Genomic DNA, 14,927 nt, shown 5'->3' on the forward strand with positions numbered 1-14,927 from the left:
GACTCAAAACCACTCACCTGGTGTGGAATGAGAGCAGAATGTTCTCAATGAGAGGGAGAAGCAACCAAAAAAACCAGTGGGGAAAAAACCAACCCCTCCACCCTACACTGCTGGGCCCTCTGGAATTTAACAATCTGGAAAGTGTCTTTGAGGATTAACCTGTGCAACTTGATCCCTGCTGCTCTAATTTTTCCAATTTACTCTATTTTCCTCCTCCTGTAATACCAGGATAATATTTTTCCCCTATTTTTATTTCCTTGAGTTAATTCTGAGTATTTTTCCACGGTTATTTAATATTTGCTATTCAGACTGTGACAGTTCTGCCTGTAGTTGAAAAAAACTCATGTTGTGTTGCCAAAAGCAGCAAGAGAAGCTGGGCTGCTTGTGTTAATATTTGCATTTGAAAGTGCAAAACTGAATTTTCTCTAGCACCAGACACTTCTCTCCAGTTAAAAGTGCTGGAGAAAAAAAAAAAAAAAAAACCAACATTTGCTGGGTAGAGGGAAAGATGCAAAAAATACGTATGGAAAATACCACTTCTTGAATGATATTTGCAAAATATGGAGTCCTTGGAAATGTCAGCCACGTGTGGAGCAGCTGAAGGAGTTGTGTTGTGGTTCTGTCCCCTAGAACAGTTTCCTGTTTGCCTTTCATGCCACATTCAGGCAGGGAAGCCCCAAGTCCATCATGGGGACTCTGGGCCACTCCACATTTGTTGGGTTTGGTTTTTGTTTCCAGCCTTGCCAAGGGATGATGAGATTTGGATGTTCTGGCTGCCTGTCCTTGCCCTGAGTGTGACAGAAGGGCCCTTCAGCCCCAGGAGTGTCTGCCAGTGCCTCTCCAAACCCTGCAGAAGTGACACAGGACCCATGGCTTCATTCTGCTTTCCCCCAAAATTAACCTATTATATATATATTAACCTATTAGATATATTAACCCATTATATATATTAACCTATTATATAAATTAACCTCTATATATATATATATATTAACCTATTATATATATTAACCTCTCTCTATATATATTAACCTTATATATTAACCTCTCTATATATTAACCTATTATATATATTAACTTATTATTATTAACCTATTATTATATATATTATAATATATATTATATCAAGGTTTCACTTGATATTTAAAATATCTAGTATTCGATATTTATAAATTATTTATCAAAAAAATTTAGATAGAGGTAAAAGTTTCTATGTAAAGCACCACTTCCCCCGGTGTTCTGGGGGGTTCTGCCTGGCTGAGCTCTGCAGCAAACACAGACCATGGGCAGAGAGGCTCCAGCCTGGCAGGGCTGGGAGGCAGAGGGGGCTGGGGAGGGGGTGATGAGCCCCAAAACCTGCTCAGGGTCACCCTGGCACTGAATGGGGCAGGGTCTGATAGAGACAACACCACACCCTCCCTCCCCAGGCTGTCTCCAAACCCATCATCATCTGCCCCAAGTGGTTCTCATTGGCACTGGTAACATAATAATTGTTGCATGATTTGCTAAACCCATGCTCTTTTTCAAAAATGTCATTTATTTGACAAATGCTTCTTTGCAGGCTGTCACAATAAGGAGAAGGAGAGACTTGCAGGGTGAAACTGCTCTGAGCAGCATTGATTTGGTGATTAGTGTCATGTTCGTCTTGGATTTTGTAATTCAGACTCATTAACCTGGAAATATTCTTGCAATTTTCTTCTCCCAGACTGCTTTGAAAGTACAAAAGCTGCCTCTATTCATTTCCAAGGAATCCAAGAGCAACTGCCTCGTGTAAGGCACTGAACAAGGAGGGGGCAGGCTGAGAGGCACAAAATGATATTTAAAGCATTAATTTTACCACTTGTTCCAAATCTTGATCAAATTGTATTTACCTGCTTTGCTCCAGCAGTCTGAACAATGAGAATAAATCGGCCCAGCCTGGTCCCCACTGGGACCTTGCTGTGTCCCAGTTCCCCTGACTGGGAGGAAACTGCTCTGAGCTTTAGAGCATCTGGAGAATTAATCCCAGCTCATTTCGCTCTCCCATCCCACTCCCCAATTTTGGGGTAACGAGCCTGCGTGTGCAAACAGGAGCCCAGAATATCCCGGGATGTGCAGCGGGCTCCTTGCATGGCTTTTGGCAATCGTGGATCCTCAGCTCAGCCCTGGCACCCCTCCCGCAGCTCCTGCTTCTGCTCCGAGCAGCTCGGAGCGTTTTTCCCGATGGAGCAGTTTCCTACAGATGAAATCTTCCACTTGTGCATGCAGATCCCTGCCGTCAGAGCAGGCTCTTTATTCGAGGGACATCATCCCATTGCAGCGAGGGCACTTTAGGCCAGACATCAGGAAAACCTTGCAAAGGATTCAAACGGTGAGGCACAGCCTGGGCTGCCAGCAGAGCTTAAGGAAACTCCATCACGGGAAGTCTTTAAGAATAATTTTGGCAGCTATTATCAGCAATGATTTAACTATAATTGATCTAGACTTGGAGCAAGAGAATGGACTGGATGACTTCTTCTTTCTTGTTTTGCATGATTTCCAAGAAATTCTCAGAAAATAGAGTTGAATTTAGATGGTTCAGTATTACCAAATGTTCCTTCCCCTCTTTCTAGGGGAATTTTTTACTACATTTCAACTGAGCGTGCAAATATTTGAACACAATTTGTAATTTCACACGTGTCAAGGTCCGAACCTCTTGGGGGATGTAGCTCCACCTCTCTGAATATTTCAATATTTTCCCTTCTCCTGGTGCTCGGTGGGTTTGTTGTGCTGCAAAGTCGAGTTGGTGTTTCCCCAGGGGTGGGCACGGAGAGCTGCAGCCAAAGCCTTCAGCTCCACAGGCAGGAATGAGAACAAAGAGGGCTTTAGGCAAACACTGGGGGTAAAGGAAGAGCTGAGAATTCCCAAATTGGCTCCGAGGGGGCGGCTCTGCCTTGAGCTGCTGCCCCAGGGCTGGGCTGGGAACTCCTCGGGTGCAGTGACCAACAGCAGCACTGATCACAGCGCTGGTAATGTGGCCTTAAAAACCCCCAATAAATGTGTAATTTGCACATTTCCTGATTTAAAAAAAAGCAATTCTATTAGTCACTCTTTACGTTTGGTTCTGCAGACTGTGTGGAGGCACAGATGGGACCCTGGCTGTGCTCGGGAGTGTTTCTGTCCAGAGGAGCCTCCAGCAGAGGATGCTCCACAGAGCTCTGAGTGCAGCCCGGCCAGAGGAGACTCAGCAGTGTGGAAACATTTACACCTCCTTTACACCTCCTTTACACCTCCTTTGCACCTCAGTGCACAGACACCGGGTAACCAACAACCCCAAATCACAACAGTTTGTCATTTGTAATTCAGACTCATTAACCTGGAAATATTCTTGCAATTCTCTTCTAGACTGCTTTGAAAGTACAAAAGCTGCCTCTATTGATTTCCAAGGAATCCAAGAGCAGCTGAACGGGGAGGGGACAGGCTGACCACGATGTGTGCAGTCTCTCAAACACATTTGTGATGACTTTCAGACGTTTTGCTTCACTCGAGAGCAGTGTGTGACAGAAAGCTGCAGCCCTGACAGCAGATACCCCAGCTCATGTTCCCTGACAGAGGTGGGCCAAAGCTGGAGTTACTTTCCAAATCCCTGTGACTTTGCAAGTTGGAATTAGAATATTTGGGCAAACCACACAAGTGATTTTGGCTCCAGGATGTGCAAAACTTGCCTGGTGAGCTTTAGCCAAATAAAACCACGCTGGGTTTTATTTCCCAGCAGCTTTTCCAGGCGAGGATGCTTTTCAGAAAATGAAACCCATTGAGCCAGGCCAAGCAAGGAGGGAAGAGTGTGTGAAGGTTATAACCATGTCACTTTGGAAGAGTTTTCTCCACCCCTCTATAGTTTCACTGAGTGAGCAGAACTCAGCCCTGGGCACTCGTGAACCTGCAGCCAGGGGCACCTGAGAGCTCATTCCCCACCTGACAGGCTGTGGAACACCTGAAGGAGCTAAAATGTTCTGTACAAAACCGTTTTCTCCTTTTTTTTTTAGTGAATGTCTGTGTCCAGTTATTGCCATCCCCAGGGAGCAGGAGGACCAGGACCAAAACAAATCAGACTTCCAAAGATGTTTATTGTCCATGAAGCCAGAGCCAGGCTGGGCTTGGAGCACCCAGGGACAATGGAAGTGTCCCTGCCACGGCAGGGAGTGGAGCAAGATGAGCTTTGAGGTCCCTTCCCACCCAAACCACTGTGGCATTCTGTGATTTTCTGTATTCACAGCACAGGTTAGGCATGGGGAAGCAGCTGCTGAGGGAGCAGCTCTGTCCATGTCTAATTCGGGAGTTTAATTCAGTATTTTTGCCCAAATCAACCTGGTTTTGGCACTCGAGTGCCCCAGCTTCAGAGCCTCAGAGTCCATCTTTGGAGAAAACCAAAGACTTGGAACCTCCTGAAGTTTTAATTCATTATTTGCCCACAGGTGACTCCCACATCCCCACCTGGCTCCAGGAGCCGAGCTCTGGGGGCACAGGGGCATTGCCTGGGGCCTCCCCTCGAGGGCTTTGCTGTCTGTGAGCATCACATCCCAGAATTGCTTGTCCTGGGCAGGACTGGGCTGGCCCTGCACCCCGGGAGCAGCAGCAGGGCTCTGTGGCAGGGCCACAAGGACAGTTCTGCTCCTGCCTTGGGAGAGCTGCTGGGAGCACTCTGGGCATCACTCCTGCACTTCATGATGTGCAGGATTAGGCTTCAGCTGCTCCTTGTCTTCACAGCTGCACAAAACTTCAATGTGCTCAAAAACCTTTCGGTGCCTTCGCTTTTTTAGACAGAACAAATGAAAAGGAAAGGGTGGCTGGGCATTTCAGTGCCCCTTTCCCCACTCCAAGCTGGAATGAGCAGGGGAGGGATGACCCAGGAGCTAAGGACGTGTCAGTGCTCTGGCTCTGCTGACATGCAGCTCTGCTGAGCCCAGGCTCTCAGATTTGGGCAGAGAAATGATGAAAGCAGATGTGAGGGGGATTGAAACCTCTTCTCCTGACTCACAGTGTTAATGGATTTCTCGGTGCTGGTATTTCAGCACTGTGTATTTCCCTCCTGGAATCCATCAGCTCCGTGTGTGTGTGTGTGTGTGACATCCCAGCTCCCAGCTGTGGAAATGATTGTGAGCTCAAAGAAAGGGCTTGGGTGAGAAATGGGACACAGGAACAAAGGAACCATCAAAGGACAGGTCTCTGTTCTCATTTACTGATTAGGGGAAGGAGAGGAATGCAATCCTGCAGAATCATGGAGTGACCCCAGCTGGGAGGGACCTTCCAGGCTCCTGGTCCACCCTGCTCAGAGGGATCAGCTCCTGCAGGGCTTGGCCCGGAGTGAATCCTGCCCTGCAGGGTCTGTGAGCCTCCAGCAGCTCCTTGGGACACTGGAGAAGTGCTGAGCTATTCCTCCCCCACTCCTGGGGTGCCCAGCAGGCAGCATCCTGCAGGAATTCTCTCTTATATGGCTTAGCTTGGCTGAAAACTTCACGAGCCTGAGCGGAGTTGGGGTTTGTGATCACATCCAAAGTGGGAGATGTTTTGCCAGGGGGTTGCTATGAAAATTGCTCCCAGCTCCATTGACTGCCTGGGCTGCCTCTGCAGCATCAATTCTATCCCTGGCTGACACCTTGGATTTTGGGATTGTCTCCATTTTCCAGAGAAAAGTATGTACATCAGCTATTTCTGGATAGCATATATTTAATCTCCTGCAAGAAATGGAGCAAGTCACTTGTTCCTTATTTCCAGAGCCATTACATTTCTCTTGGTGACAGCTCCCAGGAACAGAAATCCTTATCTTGTCTAATGTCTTCATTGGGGTGATCCAAAGGCACCAAACCAAAGATTCCCTCCTGTGCCACCGTGGGGTGAATGCTGAGCAGCCCCAGCCAGGTGAGGCAGCCCCTCCCTCATTTGCTGGAATGTTCCAAAGGAGCCAAAAGGAGGTTCTGGATGGTTTGGACCTGCCTGGGAGCCAGTTTAAAATGCTACGGGCTGTTCATCATCTTCTCTGGTCATTCTTTTCTTTTATGCCCAGCTGAGGATAAGCTGTGGTCTTTGCACCATGTAAAGTGTGTTTGGAGTCTCTGCTGGAGTGAAAAACGAGCTGATATCTGTGCCAGTGCTGAGGAGAGAGGGAGAAATCTGGGACAGTCACAGGGGCTGCCAAGGGAAACAAGCCGTGGAAGATGTGAGTGGTTTAATAGAAAACACAGAGAGCAGAGGCACTCACTGAGAGGGAAAAGTGTCCAAAGGTCTGGGCAGCTTCCGAGGGGCTGAGGGACACGGCCCGGGGGTTCTCTGAGGAAACCTGGAAGGGATGGGCACTGCCCAGGGCTGGGGGATCCTGGTTTGTTCTGCCTGGGCTCCCCTTCCTGCTGTGAATCCCCAAACCTGGACACACAGAGAGGTCACCAGCAATGGCACATTGTCACCGCCGAGATCTGACAGCAAATCTGCTTTTGTCACTGGCACCAGCAGCCAAAGGATGGGAAACCACCCCAAGGGATGTCGTGCCATGCCTTAAGGGAGTGCCAGCAGCTGCTCAGAGCTGAGCTGGGCTGGGGGACACCGGGAGGGGACACGGGGAGGGGACACCAGCACCGTGTTGGGTAAACACCTCTGTAAATGCAGCTCACCTGGCACAGTGCAAAGCCTTGACAAAACGGATTTCTGTTTCTGGCAGGACAGGGGGTTCTGCAAGGAAAGTGGAGTTGGACTCAATGATCCCCGTGGGTCCCCTGCACCTCCAGATGTTCCATTATTTTATGGACTCATCCTCATGGGTTCCTTGCACCTCCAGATGTTCCAGCAGCTCCCCTCTCCTCACCTCTTTTTGGCCTCTTCAGTCTCCAAATGCCAGATGATCCCTGTGCCCATCCCAGACCCTGGCTAAAAATTGGAATTATTCTGTGTGCTGTGGGGGGAGAAGCTGAATGCTTTGATCATACCAGATTTGTGAACTGTGCTGCTGAAGTTGTTCACCTCTCACCTGGCAAATCCTTCCAGCCTTGCCAGGCCCTAGGACAGGGTGAGATTTATGCCCAAATCTCAGCCCTTGTTTGCAGATGCTGGACACTGCTCTCTGGGATTCCTGTCACTGAAATGCAATGCAAGGCACAAAAAAATTTTCTTTCTTGCCAAGAAATGATGCTGAAATTTCAGAGAAGCAAAAGTTAATGGTCTGAATTTGTAATTTCCTCTCGTCTAAAAAGCTACAACTCATAGGAACAATTTACACCAAAAGGAGTAAAGCATCACACACAAACTCTTACAAAAGACCCAGCACACCCAGAATTCTGACCTGGGTAAATTTTTGCTAATTTTACTGACATAACTTCAGCTGCTGCTTCACTGCAGCTGTACCAGAGTGGTGGTGCTGAGCTGGAGCAGATCCTACTCAGAGAATCAGATCACAGACACTTGAATGGCTGTGTGGAAGGAAGGGTTTCAGGGTCAGCCTCATCCTTAAGTGAAGAATTTTGGCCCAGCAATGACCGTTAAATAGGAGAAAAGGCTGGCTCTGAAATTGGGATAATCTACACAGGAAGAGAGGTCTGACCCCTGCTTGGCTGCAGCCTCAAACAATTCTGTGTGGTGACACAGAGAGTGCCCAGCCCTGTGCAGAGAATCCCTGCCTGGGGCAGGAAAATCCCTGCATGGGGCAGGAAAATCCCTGAATGGGGCAGGAAAATCCCTGAGTGGGGCAGGAAAATTCCTGCATGGGGCAGGAAAATCCCTGAATAGAGCAGGAGAATCCCTGCATGGGACAGGAGAATTCCTGCATGGAACAGGAGAATCCTGCCTGGGGCAGGAGCTGCCTGCACTGCCGAGCTCTTCCTGCAGCAGCACTGGGGGTGATGGGGATGTGGCTGCTCCTTCCCCTGTCCCCCGGGTCACTCCCACTCCTCTGGCACCTCCTGCTGCTTCTGCAGGGACCAAGGGATGCACGAAGCCACCCTCCAGCACAGACCATGGCTCAGAGAGCTTCATTCTGTGTGCCCAGAGCAGGAGAGATCCCTGAAGGCTCTGCTCTTCCTGCTGGCAATGGTCCTGCAGAGATGAAAATGACTTTATTTTATTTATATATATATGTGTGTGTGTCTATATATATGTATATATATATATATATATATATATGAACAAACATGTGTAAAGAATGTATATTTATATATAAGTTTGTTTATAATAAATAATTCTAATAAATTAAAAATTAAAGAAATTAAAATTTTAAAATATTATCTATTATATAATATAATAAATAAAATTTATTTATTTATGTATATAAATAAATATATCTATTTTTATCTATTTATAAATAAATATATATTTATTTATAACTAAGTAACTAACTAACTAACTATATATATATAAAGATGTTTAAAGAAGACAGAAAAACTTCTCCCATACTGCCCAGGTTTGTCAGCAACTCAAAATATCCAGAATATCAACCATGCCCAGGGCAAGTGGAGCTTGCCAGGGCTCCCTCAGCTGGGTTTGGGGCCCTGGCAGGAATTGCAGCCTGGGCTCCCTGTGCTGGGCAGGAATTGCTCTCTATTTGTATTCCAGCTATTATTTATTTGTTTTTATTTGTTTATTATTTGTTTATTCCAGTATTTCTCTGTTATTAATCAGAGCTCTGGGTGCATCATCCTGAGCCATGGGAGGTGTCTCCCATTCTGTGTCAGTGCACACAATAAAAGGTGTTTGTCCACCTGGAGCAGCCCTGGCCACGCTTCCATCCTCAGGGAACTGCTGGAATTTACACACAAAGGTCAAATCCACTGCATCAACATCTCCCAGCCTCTACTCTCACTTAATTAAAAAGAATCAGATACTAATTAGTGTTTTTAATTGGGCTTATCAATCCTAAATGAGCCCAATGGAAACCAATAAAATCCAAGTTCAGGACTTCATTACCAGCATGAGAAGCTGTTTATTTTCCTTACAAAATAAAGCACAAATAAATAAAGCGTTTCCTTACAAAGTAAAGCATATTGTGAGGAATAAAATTCCTCTGAATTTCCATCTGCCTTTGCAGAGCTGTCTGTGAATCCCCCATGATGGTTTTTGGGAAATTCACCCAGGCCAGCCAGGCTGGCACAGGGCTGGTGGCCCAGGCTCTCTCAGCAGCAGAGCTGTGCTAGCAGCAGCAGGGGATTTTGTTAATATGGAAGAAGAAATTCGCTTTTATTTTCCTTGGAATCCTCTAAGTGTCTTTGACAACCGTGGCCATAATGTTGTTTACACAAGCAGAGGTACCAATATCTGAAGTATGGAAATATTGCCACAGAATAAACACAGAGCTGGGCTGGGCTCAGCTCCTCTCCAGTATCCATGGGATGTTGCCATTCTCCTGACATATGGAAATGTTTTCCCCCAATAATCTCCTGCAGAAGGAGTTCTGGGCCAACCACTCATACATTCAGATTCCATCAAATATATAGCAGAGTTTAGAAAGTTATTAGAACAGAGCTGGGTTTGGAGCTCTGGTTTCACTGTGCAATATGCAGCTTCAGCAGAAGGGATCTGTAAACAGCTCTTTTAGCTGAATACAAAACTCTCTTTAATATTTACTCTGACAATCTTCGTGGTGGAGCTCAGCCAGTGTGTTTATGCAGCTCCATGCCTGAAGGTTTCTCTCCAGCTCTGCAGCTGAGTGTTTTCCTGTGTGATGGACGATTATTTCAAACTGCTGCTCTCCCCCAGCCCTCAAACCCAAGACAGTTTTTGTTTCAAGCTGTGATTTCAGGGTCGAGGCAGATGAGGAGCAGAGCTCAGAGGTTCCCTCTGCAGAACAGATCAGGTCCTTCAGGATTCACTTGAAGAGTAATAAAGAACATTGATGTGCATCCTCTAAATAATTGTGTTTGCTAAAACAACCAAACCGAACCACCACCCCAGAATCCTTATGGCAGTTAAAATTCAACATTAAAATTGCTTTTTACAGTTGTTGCCTGGACACCCAGCAGTGGATGGAGCCTGGGTAAAAGTCAAATGAAAACAGCTTTGTTTGGCTCTGAGCACTTGTTACTGCCTCCCAAAGCCAAGGGATGCTTCGGGAGAGAGACACAAACAATTCCCCAGGAAGTGGCTCGTCGATGCAGAGCTAATCAATGCAATTAGCTGGAGCTGGCTGAGTGATCAGTCTCAGCTTGGAGCACACCCTCTGCCCACAGCTCCTGCCCATCCTTTAATGCCAGAATTAAATCAGCTCCTCCTCCACCTGCACGAGCCAGGCTGATACAAAATGAGGTGAGAAGCGTGCAAAGAAAAAGGTTTTTAAAGGTAATTTAAACAGAGTAGCCTGGGAAAGGCCTAAGGAAATGCTGCTGAGCAGTGGTGTGATAACGGAATAGAGGCAAAATTATGGAAATAGCTGTTCATTGAGCATTTATTCTGAATATATCCCAGCACTGTGCCCATCTGTGGGAGGTGAAAAGCAGAGCTCAGAGTGGCTGGGGCACCTGCCCTGCTCTGCTTGCCTCGGTGACTGATGGGGAATTTGTACTGAGGCTGGAATTTCACAAGGGCTCTCTTCCATTGGCTTGTTTTTATTTAGTGTAAGCCTAAATAGAGAAGCAATCAAATGATGAGATTGACACAAATTTTGGTGCACTTTTACTGATTGCCACAGTATGACCTTCCAATTATTCTGTGCCTCCAGCTTAGGCACCCTGAAAAATCCATGATTGTGTCAATGGGGTTTCTTCTCCTTTCAGAGCATGGTTCCCTCAACTCCTCCTCAGTTTCCTCCTGATCCTCCAGCCTTGGGAGCCTTTGCCTGCCTGTGCTCAGTGCCAATAAAGGTGACACGAGTGACATTGCATGAGAAATGAGGGAACTCACACATCCCTCTGTAGAGTCCAGAAGGGAATAAAAAACCCCAATTACATCGTGTGTTCTCAGCTCTGCAACTAAAATGTGATTTGATTTAAACATCACACTGCTCCACGTGGAGGTTTTGCCTCCATGCTGTTGCAGCCCAGCTGTAATTTTGGGCATCTGGGCTTGGCAGGTGAAGGGCTCAGGTGAGCCAGGGCACAGCAGGTGCTGGTGCCTGGGGTGGCCCAGAGCTGAGGGCTTGGGAAAGAGTCAGGAAAATGGGGCTCCAGGGGATCCTCCCTGACACCACTGAACACAGTCTGTGCTCAGGAAATATCTTCATGTGTCTTATTCCAACCTCTGCAACCAAACCTAAACTACACCAATACGACCTTGCCCAAGAACAGGGCTTTTGGTTTGGATCCTAATTTCAAATTCTGGGTAAAACTGAAGAGATTTGGCTTTTACCATCACTCCTCATTCTGAGCTGGCATCTGACCTCGGTGACTGAGAGCAGCCTGGAGCTCTCCAGGAGCTCCCTGAGCTGGGCCAAGCTGGAATTTATTATTATTATTATTATTATTATTATTATTGCTATTATTGTTGTTGTTGTTGTTGTTATGTGGCCTTATTGACACACTGGTTAGAGAGTCCCTGAGCTGAGTTGGAAGAGACAGTTTTTAAATCCTCTGCAGGAGAATTTTCCAGGAACAGAGGTGTGTGTTTAGGGACAGAGAGCATCATCCTACAGGAGGGTGCAGGCCAAGCCAGGGGCACCAGCAGCCTGTGTGCAATGTGAAACCCAGCCCGTGCTCCCAGACATCTGAGCTGGAAATGTATTCACTTATCATATTCTGGCTTTCATAGGTCTGAGGGTTTCTGATGTTTTGGGACTGTTGTCATCTTGATTTATTTTCTGGGCTTGAAAGGCTTGAACTTGGATATCAATCTTTAGGTTTGTGCCTGTCTGCTCAGCACTTCCCTGGCTTGCTCTGGTGTTTTATCTTCCTAGAAGATTACTCTGCTGGAGTAAATGTAAGGATGGCAAAACCCTCTGGAGGCAGTTTGGGCTGGTTTATTTAGAAAGAAAAATGCAGTAGATTTCCAAAAACGCTGCCATGGGAAAGAAGGGAACAAGAAGTCTCTGTTGTGGAAATCTCTTGCTCAGGTGATCTGAGGGATGTGAACAATGCCCTGCTCCCACTGGAACCTGCCAGCCTGGGATGTGGGAATCAGGCACAAAACATGAATTGTGGCACAAGGAAGGTTCTGGAAGCACTGATGGGTTTTGGCAGACAGAAGATTCTGGAAGTGCTGGGCTGTAGCTGCCATCACAGGGCAAGTTTTAAATACAAAACCTTAGGACCTGGTTTGAATTTTTTGCAACTGTCAGATTTGTTTTAATCCCCATCTTCTTTGACCAACAAAGACTGCAGAAAAAAAATTCTTTCCTTGTGTTTTTTTGCTCCATCTGTTTGATGCTGCTCCAGTACCAAGAGATTCAGAGAGCTCAGGCTGGGGAAGGCAGAGCCAGATCTCCCTTCTTGTCTTTGCAAAAGCAGCTCGGGGTCAGATCCCCAGCCTTGCAAAAATGCAGCTCAGGAACATTCCCGGGTTTCTTGTGCCAGCAGAGCTTTGTGGCAGTCACTTCAGAGAGCTGAGGGAACTTTTTTCTGAGATAAATCACCACCACCACTTTGACAGCAAATATCCATCTTCAGCCCAGAGCACTTAATGGCCATGAGCTAATCTTCATCATAAATACCAGTTCCAATTTTGCTTCAAACAGGTGGAATGTCAGCTGGTGAGAGCTGGCCAGCTGAAATTAGTTTGATCTTGATCAGAACTACAGTGGGAGCTCAGGCTCTGAGGGCAAACACAAAGATTAAGTGTCACCCTGCAGAAAAATGATGGATTTGCTGCGGGGGAAGAAAGAAACTGAACTCCTCATTTCCAAGACCCCTTGTTGGAATTATTTCAAGAGGACTTTGCCTGCCCACCTTGGGCACTCAGAGCCCCCAGGGCTGTGCCAGCCAGGACCTGGGGACACAAATTCCCTGCCTGAGTCACCAGTGTCTCACAGCTCTGGAGGTGTGTGGCTCCCCAAGCTCAGCCCCAGATTTATGCCGTGACATTTTCTTATCTCCTTTCCCCCAGCTCCCCGTGAACTCCTCCAAAATTAACCAGCTCTGTGTTTCCTAGCCTTTTACCAGCTATTAGAATGGCTTTTTTGTGATTACTAAAAAAGACTTCCGAGCTTCCCAAACATCATCCTGCACTAAAAGCAGAAAGGAAGGAGCTGGGGGGATTTCACAGCCTGATTCTTTGTACCAGTGAACAGCTTTGAATCGAGCTGTAATTGAGCAGTGACTGAGTGCAGAAATTTCTTCTCTTATTTAGATCTCGTGTATCACTTCTATAACACTGCTGAATAACATTACCCCTACTGCATTGTGCCTGCTCCCAGGATTTCCGTTTGTTTATTAAAATTGCTGCACAAATCGGTGAGGACTCTTAGGGGAGGCAGGATGGTTTGGGAGATACAGCACTGAAATCGGGATTAAACAATGTGAGGGAGAGCTGATGGGACAGAGGGATACGGGGGAGAGAGGGATAAAGGGGTAAAGGGACATCAGGATAGAGGGACAGGGAGACAGAGGGGTAAAGGGATAGAAGGACAGGGAGACAGAGGGACAGAAGGAGAGCAGGACAGAGGGACAAGGAGCAGGGAGGGCACAAGGAGCAGGATGGGGACAAGGATCAGGGTGGACACAGGAGCAGGGAGGACACGAGGCCATCCCCAGGCACGGCCACTGGTCCCAGTCCAGTCATCAGCACACGGGTGGGACAGGAGGGGATGGGCACTACCCAGGACAGACCTGCCAGGGGGCCCTGGCTCCTGCAGATGTGTTGTTTATAAATTCGTGCTGTACTTTGGAAAGTGCCGCTCAATTCACCAATAACGCTGGATTTATTTTTCCCAGTTGTCTCCAGTCTCCAAGCCGGGGCTGAGCAGCCGATTGGCTGCCTGCGATGGTTTCTCAGGAAACTGGCAATTAAGGAGCAGGAAAAACGTCTGTGAGTCACAGATAGTTATAAACAAGCTGGGGGGATTGATTGGGCTGCAGCAGGAGCCATCCAGCAGTGCCAGGTGCCCATCCCGGGGCTGGCAGTGCCGTGGCCAGGCTCAGGGCATGGCATCAGGGCTGGCACCGGGGGGTGGCTGCTGCCCTGGAGCCATTCTGGGGATAACCAGCTGGGTTTGGGTCCATCCTCAGTCCTGGAGCCATTCTGGGGATAACCAGCTCAGTTTGGGTCCATCCTCAGTCCTGGAGCCATTCTGGGGATAACCAGCTGGGTTTGGGTCCATCCCCAGTCCTGGTGCAGTGTTTGTCCCCAGCACCAGTGCCCTGTGCCCTGCAGCTGTGGGCAGGGACCAGCTGGCTCCTGCTGCTCACCCTGGGGACACAAGGACACGGAGGACAGAAGGACACAGAGGACAGAAGGACATGGAGGGTCTCCTGTGCTGTGTTTCTGCCATCGGTGCTGGCTGGGCTGGTGCTGTCCCACTGCTCTGGCACCTGGCAGGGGTGGCCACTGGCACCGGGCAGAGGTGGCCACTGGCACACACTGTGTAGGACTTTGGCACTCATTGGTGGTGGCCACCAGCACCGTGCTGGGCCCGTGGGACCTGGTGTGCAGTGAGGCACTGGAGAGGGGAGACAGGAAACAGCCAGGGCTTCTCAAAAGCTTTTTCTATTTATTCTGTAGCCATTGGAAAAGCGATTGTGTCCTGAAATAATTCCTGTGCTGTCACACAGGAGCTGATGACAGAAGCAGAAATAGCTTCCCCCACAGCAGTGCCTCGTGCTGCAGACACAGCCCTGCTCCCTCTCCTCCTCTTTTATCCCCCAGTTCGACAGGAAGACTCCGAAATTTGGGGAAATTTCTCCCTTTTCATTCTGAGCCCGTCTCTCAGTGCTGCACAGAGCTTCTCTCCTGTCAGAGCTCCCATTATGGGTTTCGTACATTCTGACATACATTAGTCTGGAATATAAAAATCTTCTCTCATATTAAAGCTAATCTAGAATTTTGATTTAATAAATTGGATCATGCTC

Source organism: Sturnus vulgaris, chromosome 15, assembly GCF_052056855.1.
Source record: "Sturnus vulgaris isolate bStuVul1 chromosome 15, bStuVul1.hap1, whole genome shotgun sequence".
Taxonomy (NCBI): domain Eukaryota; kingdom Metazoa; phylum Chordata; class Aves; order Passeriformes; family Sturnidae; genus Sturnus; species Sturnus vulgaris.